The 9069-nt window shown below is 43.7% G+C and overlaps 1 pseudogene; it reads right to left on the bottom strand.

Moving 5' to 3' along the window:
- Positions 1–1488: 1488 nt before the first annotated feature.
- Positions 1489–8533, bottom strand: LOC106005047 (annotated as a pseudogene).
- Between the last annotated feature and the right edge of the window lie 536 nt (positions 8534–9069).

Genomic DNA, 9069 nt, shown 5'->3' with positions numbered 1-9069 from the left:
GACTGCCATGCCTAATAGTACAGGTTAATGGAAAATTAAAGCCACCAAGCAAAGCAGGTACAATTAAGTACCTAGAGTCACTGGGAATTAAGGTTTACGTTATTCCAACCAGCTAGGGTTTTGGGTGAGGGGAAGGACATAGTGAATGTGTAGTGAAGAAGAAGGTCATCTATCTCATAGATATCAGTAACAGCCTTATGACCAATTACAGAAACATTCTTATTTGCTTGTCATACAGATGGGTTTATTTGTATATGCTAACCATTTTCTTCTTCTTTCTCCTTCTTCCCATTTTTATTTTGCATACAAATTGTAGAAGCTAACTTTACAGTATAGATTTTTAGGTCACAGACTATTTAGTGGGACGATGACTGAATTTAAGGGCTAATTAACATAGTGAAGGATACAATCACTGTTGGTTAGGACCGGTTCCTCATTTGGCAGACAGGATGCAAATGTCTTCATTTCTAAGATTAAAAAGTTGTATTTTGTTAGGTGGAATTACAGAGAGGTTTTGTTATATGAGAGCTCAAATGTGTATAATTGTGGAAGGTTAGTAGACAAAGGGGTGGACTCTGCCAGTTATCCGTTGTTTGTCCCTCAAATACAAATTCATCCTTCATTATCTGGGATGCAAAAGTGAAGCTGGTTTATTTAAATATTTTCCTTTGTCAGTGAGCACCATGTTGAATTTTGTCAGTAGAGGGCAATGGAGAGACACGGCTGGAGAAAGGCGGAGAAGCCGCCCTGGTCCCCTTCAGGTAGGCTCCAGCATCGGTGCTGCAGGCAGCTTCTCTAGGGTTCAGCTCCTGCTGTAGACAGCTTCCCCAATACCAGATTCTAGCTGCTGGCTCCCGCAGTACCCAGCATCCAGAAGCACCAGTGTCTGGCGGTTTTCCTTGGCTCCTTTTTTGGGCAGTTACCTAATAAGAGTGCCTCCCGGGAGACACCTCCCTGTGAATAGTTTTCCTGGAAGCACAGGGAGTGTATTTCTGGCAAGTTCTGATAGTATGGCCCTGCAATGACTTCTCTGCTAGTCAGTGAGCCATGGCCGTGCCCTTTGCAACTCCGTCTAGATCTCTGCCGTGGAGGAGGGAGTCTTTTCCTGGCTTGTCTCTCTCAGTCTCAGGCAGTGGCTGCTCCTTTCTATATGCTCTTCCCATACTCTTCAGAGCTCTTGCTACTTCTCACTAGCCAGTCACTCATGTCTCCAATCCCTTGTTATATTTAATAATTATTTTTATTAAACTTTCTCTGTTCAAATGACTGTGGTTTCTGTCTCCTAATTGGACCCAGACCAGTCTGCACATAAAACGGTTTCAGAATTGCTAACTCATTCCCCTGTGAGACCCACAGAAAGGAACAAATTTACTGACGAAATTACAATCTCTGTGTACAGTCCTTCCATAGTTAGCTTTTTTTTTTTTCAAACAACCAGACACATTAACGTTCTTGGTTTATTAATCCTCTCGTGAAAACTCTGCACGGTCACCACAGATAAAGCCACAGCAGCATCCTTACACCTTCTGTTGTCCAATCTCCAGCTCGCTTTTTGCTAGCACCAGCAGTGGCTTTTGTAGTCCCCCTGATTTTCTTCATTCTGTTCTTTTGTTCCTTTCGCTGTTTTCTTGACATCTTTTTCTTCTCCTACTGGCCTTGCCTCGCAAGTCTATGTTTGGGTTCATTTTTCTTTGCATAGTCCAAGGAATCCTAAGTTATGCCAAAGTCAGTTGTCTTGCCACCACCAAAATGGGTTCCGAATCCAAATCCAAATATGACATCTGGTGTGGTCTTGTACATTTTGGCTAGTTTCGCGAATTTCTGTCTTAGGTACTGTTGCTTTTCCGGGGTAAAGGACATCAATGACCATCTGTTTCTGCTGAAGTGGTCGGTTGGTCATGAACTTCCTGGTCTGGATAGTAGCTGTGTCGTTTGTGATGGCAGCCGAGCTTCAAGCAGCCGGGGAAGAAAAGAGCATAGCTGTCTTATAGTGTCCAAAATATCATTTTTTAGTTATTTAGGTTAGATGTTAGATGTTTCCTGTCCTATTCCCTCCAGGATGGTTATATGCTTCCCCCCCCACCCCCCATCTCCGCCACTCCAGATTCAGGGATCTGAACCCAACTCCCTTTCCATCAGCTGAGGGCAACAGAGGCCATCGCCTGTCCCTTTGGAACAGCGCTCACCCATCTCTCAGGACCAACTGACTCATGTTCAACAGCTGTTCACAAGGAACCCTTCTCCACTTCACCTTCTAAGTTCTCCTTTGAATCTTTGCAACTAACACCAAGATCTGCACCTGTGGCAGCTCCGCCCTGGTCTGCACCCTCAGCTTCAAAGCTCACTGTAGCAGCCCTCCTGCTCCTTGCAGCATAGCATCCTCGGGGTAGGGCTTGGGGGGAACCACGGCGGCCCCCCCAAGGGAAACCACCGTGCCCCCACCCCTGCCTGCTCCCATCCCTCTCGTGGGTGTCACCGACTGCCAGCGACGGCCGGGTAGGGGCCCCACGCTCCAGCCTCATCACTTTCAGGGCCAGTTGATTCGACAGGTGAGTTGTTAACACACTCCTTGGCAGATTCCGACTTCCATGGCCATATTCTTTATTTGTAATACATTTAGGTTCCTTATTGTTGGTGTTCCATATGGGGTTCTTTTCTCATCCTGGTTGATTTGAATGATTTATTTATTCTGGGAGTATGTAAACCATTACCCTGGTTCTACGAGTCACAGCTGTGTGGAAGGGCTTGCATATACTCAGGGGAGTGTTGTGGTCGCCTCATTTCTAGTACCTGTTTCCATTCCCTCCTTCTTCATGTCCCATTTCTGTCCATCCCCCTTCTATAAACAACTACTCTTTTTTAGCTTCTGGTTTAGCCTTTCTTTTTATTTTATTTTATTTTATATTCTTTTTTTAAAAAATTAATTTATTTATTTTCAGAAAAACAGTATTCATTATTTTTTCACCACACCGAGTGCTCCATGCAATCTGTGCCCTCTATAATACCCACCACCTGGTACCCCAACCTCCCACCCCCCTGGTTTAGCCTTTCTTTTGTCAGTTGATATGTGGGGGCCCATAAAAGAGTTTTGGGGTTTTTTTTGTTTTTGTTTTTTGTTTTTGTTTTTTTTCAAGATCATATTTATTTGACAGAGAGAGAGCGAGAGCATGGGGAATGGGAGAGGGAGAACAGATTCTCCACGGAGTGGGGAGCCTGAGGCGGGGCTGGATCCCAGGACCCTGGGATCTTCTGCCCTGAGCAGAAGGCAGATGCTTAACCAACTGAGCCACCCAGGCGCCCCCCAAAGATTAGCCTTAAGCCTTCTTAGAAGGCAAGGACTCAGGCTCATAGCCCTCCTGCCTCTGCTCTCTATGGAGCCGGGGGTGAGCCCATTCAAAAGCTTGATAAAAAGAAATATTTGCTGTCGTTGATCACTGAAGGTCATGCTGTAGGGAAAACTGGTCATGTCTATTAAAACAAAACATGAATAATTTCTTATTTCTTCTTCACGGGCATTTCAATGAATATTGAACCTCAGGAAAAAAATCATATTTGCACATAGGTAAATATGGACACACTTGTTTTCTGTCATGTTGTTTTTAACGGTGAAAAGAAAAAAAAATAATCAGAAACAATCTAATGTCTGTTAATAGAGAAATAGCTAGAAACATACACAGAATAGCCAATCTGGCATCCCATACAGTTCAACAGTTTTATTCTTTTATTTTTTAAAAAATATTTTACTTATTTATTTATTTGACAGAGAGAGAGAGATCACAAGTAGGCAGAGCAGCAGGCAGAGAGAGAAGGGGAAGCAGGCTCCCGGCTGAGCAGAGAGCCTGATGCGGGGCTCGATCCCAGGACCCTGAGATCACGACCTGAGCCAAAAGCAGAGGCCCAACCTGCTGAGCCACCCAGGCACCCCAGGGCTGTTTGTTTTAATAATTCAGAGTTATGGAGAGCTTAGAATTAAAGCTCTCAGTCATGTTGATGAGTGGGTGGATAGAAAGCTAGTTATAGAATGATAGATATGGAATAATGCAACTTATGAAAAATCGAGAAATAAAACAATGCCACATATTTTATAGATATACATGTGGGATATATATCTATGTGAGATATATATGTGATATATAGATACAGCTATCTGTAAGAGAAAGGTTTGGAAGCATGTATGTCAAACTGAAAAAATGATTTCATTTAGCAGGGTCTGGCTGGAACAGTGGATACTGGAGATTTGGGGTGGGGGTGGATTTCAAAAAGAATTTTTATCTGCAATATGTTTGATTTTTAAGTATTCGTGTGTTATTTGTATAATATTCTTTTTTTTAAGATTTTATTTATTCATTTGACACAGAGAGAGATCACAAGTAGGCAGAGAGGCCGGCAGAGAGAGAGAGAGAGAGAAGCAGGCTCCCCGCTGAGCAGAGAGCACGATGCGGGGCTTGATCACAGGACCCTGAGACCATGACCTAAGCTGAAAGCAGAGGTTTAACCTACTGAGCCACCCAGGCACCCCTATAATATATATATATATATATATATATATATATATATATATATATATTTGTTTTGTTTTAAGATTTTATTTATTTTTTTGACACAGACTAATTGTCAGAGAGGCAGGCAGCGAAAGAGGGAGAAACAGGCTCCCTGCCGAGCAGACAGCCTGATGTGGGGCTGGATCCCAGGAGCCTGAGACCATGACCTGAGCTGAAGGCAGAGGCCTAACACTCTGAGCCCTCCAGGCGCCCACCCCTATAATATTCTTTAAAGCTAAAATGGACATACAAAACAATGACTGCATTAATTAAATCTCACAATCCTCAGAAAGAGACTGCAACCTATTGGAGATGCTAGGTAACACCCTCAAACACTTAGTATCTGCCCTTCCTGGAGAAGATTCCAGAAATGACACTTCTCCCTCTCCTATTAAAAGGGAGACTCCTTTCCTAAACGCTGTCTGCTGTGAAGGCTTGCTGTCTGTTACTAAAAGTAATACAAGTAACACAGTAACAGCACCTGGATTTACAGCGAGCATTGTACATCCACTCCCTGCCCTCTACAGCTCATATTGGACCAGTTCTGCTCTAACACAGTAGATCACTGACCATAAACCCCAGCATACACTCTACTTTGATTCTTTTCTTTTTTTTTTAAGGTTTATTTATTTATTTTTTATTATATTTTTTTAAGATTTTATTTATTTATTTGACAGAGAGAGAGAGTATACGCATGCAGAGCAGCAGACAGAGAGAGAGAGAGAAGCAGACCCTCTGCAGAGCAGGGACCCCAATGTGGGGCTTGATCTCAGGACCCTGGGATCCTGACCTGAGCTGAAGGCAGCCGCTTAACTGACTGAGCCACCCAGGTGCCCCTGATTATTTTCTTTGCTGAGGTGTAGGATGGATATTCAACCTAAGGAAAGCAGTTAATGGCTAAGGACAGAGTCCAGGTATCCTCAGACATTTGCTTTCTCTTCAAACCATCTGATGACTGAGAAAATCAACATTCCCACATCAAGGTGGTTAAATTTATTATGAAAGGTAAAGAGAATATAAAATACTTTCAAGTGTGTAAATTATTTTCCACTGGGGGGAAATAAAAAATAAAACTGAAGTCTTACCCTTACTACTCTAATAATAATAATAAAAAAGATTAGAATGATAATGAGCCAGAAAGCTGACTAAGCCACTAATCAAACACAGAGACACAAATACAATTAGTGTTTGGGGCAAGTGCTCTGAGGAGTCTGGGCTTAATCCTGAGATATCCAGAGGCTTGGCATGGGGGCCCCCATCCCCACCGGACACAAAAAGGCACTTCCTGCTACCGCTCTCTGTTTTTTGTGTAGTTTGAGTTAAGACCATGCAAAATAAACAACATAATTTTGTCTAGGTGTCACATTCCCTTCTGGGAGGAAATTACTACACTTGTTTTGTAGCTCCTCTGTTTGGAGTATATTTCTTGTTTTTAAATTTTTAAATCCCCTAGGCCCTTTCCCACTTTTTAGGAAAATTACTTATGTTTTCTAACTTTGTAGACTCGAAATTCATACCTTTTGAAAGTCTCTCTTTGAGGAAATTTGCACAAACAGCAAAGAAATTTGGCTGAGTGAGATTCAACTTCTCCTCATCGAATGCATATCACGTGTGCACCTGGAATCATGTTTTATACAGTAAAAAAGGCACGTTATAAAGCAGTGTGCGTAGGATACTACTACCAGGGCAGACCACATGCGTCCTCAAATACAGAATGTCTGGAAGAACAGTAGCATCTCACAGTGGTGAGATTGCTGATGATTGATTTCTTCGTTTTACTTTCCTATATTGTTTGCATTTTAAATATTTAGAACGTATCCTTTTCATAATAAAAAGAACATTTTGATCTTGAAACAGCAACAAAAGGTGAGGAAGGGATAAAAATAACTGGAACAGAAGGAAATGCAAACAGAAACGATAAAATGCATTGGGACTGAGGCTGGCACTCCAAATCCTCACATCTCGCTTGCTGTCCAGCTCCATGTTCATCTCCCTGGCCTGCAGCCCTCCGGAAGGCTCCTGTCTGGTCCCTCCTGCCTACCTTCTTGCCTTTCAGTCATCCACTCTGTACAGAACAGCCAGAGTGATGTTCCTAAAGCGACAATCTGATCTGTATTTCCAACCACTTAAAAACTTTAGTGGCTCCTAGTCATACTGAGATAAAAACCCAATCTCCTTGCCTTTTACTGTCCTTGCTTCTTCTTCTCCTGCCCATTTACCTTTTGCTCCCTTTGTGGATATTTCCAGGAACACTCTTTCCTGCCCCAGGGCCTTTGCATTTGTTATTCCTTATGCTCAGATAGCTCTTCCCTCAGTTCCTCATCAGCCCCTGTTCCTCAGAGTCTCCAGGGATGCGGGTCAGGAATCTGCATTTTAAAATATGTACTTTAGGTCATCTTTGTGCAAACTCAGGTTTGAGAGACCCTATTTTAAAGCCTGTTGGTGGGTATTAAGGAGGGCACGGGTTGCATGGAACACTGGGTGTTATACACAAACAATGAATCATGGAACACTACATCAAAAACTAATGATGTACTGTATGGTGACTAACATAACCTAATAAAAAAATGAAAAATAAAAAAAATAAAGCACTGACTTTTGATGAGTATTCAGGTGTGGGTGGCAGGGGCCACAGATTTCATGAACAAACTTCTGATACCTGGATTATTCTCCCTCAGACCCCTGTGAGGCCACGTGTATCCTCTGGGCTGAGATGTTTTTTAAAAATGACCAAGTTGGGTGCCTGGGTGGCTCAGTGGGTTAAGCCTCTGCCTTCACCTCAGGTCATGGTTCCAGGGTCCTGGGATCCAGCCTCGCATCAGGCTCTCTGCTCTGCAGGGAGCCTGCTTCCTCCTCTTTTTCTCTGCCTGCTGTTCTGCCTACTTGTGCTCTCTGTCAAGTAAATTTAAAAAAAAGACCAAGTTGTGGGGACGCCTGGGGGGCTCAGGTGGTTGAGCATCTTTTGGGTTACATCATGATTTCAGGGTCGTGATATCAAGTCCTGCACTGGGCTTCATGCTTAGCAGGGGGTCTGCTTGAGATTCTCTCCCTCTTCCTCCACACCCCACCCCGATGTGCATGGGTGAGCACGTACTCTCTCTCTAAAATAAATTTTTAAGAAAAAAAGAAAAAGAACCTAGGTGTGTCAGCTCACAGAATGATGGGACTTTAGTGTCTAGATGCTTTTCTACCAAAGGTAACAATGGCTAAAATTTCAGCTAAGATTTTTTAGTGGTGACTGTTTCTTTTTCATCTATTGGTAAATTAAGCATAAAATACTTACAACAGATTAGCCCTTCCTCTGAGGTGGAGTTTGTAGACTGACCCAGGAAGAGTTCTGAAGCAGTTATATTCCGGCTTCTGTCTTGGACTTTTACCACCAAACCTGAGAACTGTTGCAGTCTGGAGGGTGCTATGGGACAAAGAGATGATGCGGTGGCCCAGGGTGGGGAGGGTGGAGGTGGGTGGTGAGCAGGGGGTTTTGGAAGGTACTGGAAATGTTAAGCAAACACTCTTGGAGCTTATGCTTAGGGCAAGTTCCTATGCTAGGCATAGGTAGGTGGAGGAGGCCAGCACAAGACACACCCAGGTCTATCCAACCTGCCCACCAGGGCTCAGGCACCCTCAGAGAAGCTTGTCTCAGTGCAAAATGGCTAAGGCAGTTTTGTTTTTTGTTCTTTTTGGGAAATTTACCTAGTCCCACCTGGTGGGCATAAATAGAAGTCAGAACTTTACAAGGGGGCTGTGGCAGGAAAAGCAACAGAGAGTCATTAATTTTTGTTGGCTTCTCCCAGGTTTCCTTTCAGGAACGCTCCTGCACTCCCTGTGCTTCTGGGGAGCTTCCAGTCAAGGTGGCCCCATCTCTCTCACCCCAGGAGCTGGACCAATCCCAGTCCTCCCTGGGTCTTCTTGCCAGAATCTAGGGGGCAGGAGTTCCTTCTGCTGGGCTTGCTGAACTGGTCAAAGATGAGCCTTGTGCTGTGCAGTTCCATCATGCCCACTCAGCAGAGAAAGCCTGAGTGACAAAGAGAAAGAGAGAGTACCAATGACATCATCTGAGCTCCTAGATCTAGCCAGACCTGAAGCTAGACCTGGTCCTAATCTTTCCATGGCAGGTGCTAATAAATTTGCTTACGGTTTCAATTTGTTTGAGCTCAGTTTCTTCTCTTGCAACAGATAGAGGCCTAAGGAATGCACAAGACTTAGACTATTTCTTCCATTATTATTCCAAGTCTCCAAATAAAAAATGTGCTATTGGCAGAAAATCGTCTTTGTAATGTAATAGTGAGGCCAATCTCATAATGTAGATGGGCAGTGTTACAACCCTACAGGGTGTGGGACTTCTATAAATCCTGGGCCAGGCACAGCCCTACCAATCAGGGTTCTCAGAAGCTGTTCTTGTGGGCGGGAATGTCACAGTCTCTTACCATCAAATGCTCTGCTCTCACACACCGTGAGTCTACACTATGACTTCCAAGTCTAGTCCCACACCACAGGGTTCATTCCAGCCTCCCTCCTTTCCATATTT

This window comes from Mustela putorius, unplaced genomic scaffold (assembly GCF_011764305.1).
Source record: "Mustela putorius furo isolate JIRA1106 unplaced genomic scaffold, ASM1176430v1.1 tig00000095_pilon_pilon_pilon, whole genome shotgun sequence".
Classification (NCBI taxonomy): Eukaryota; Metazoa; Chordata; class Mammalia; order Carnivora; family Mustelidae; genus Mustela; species Mustela putorius.
This window is presented reverse-complemented; position numbering and strand designations above follow the sequence as displayed.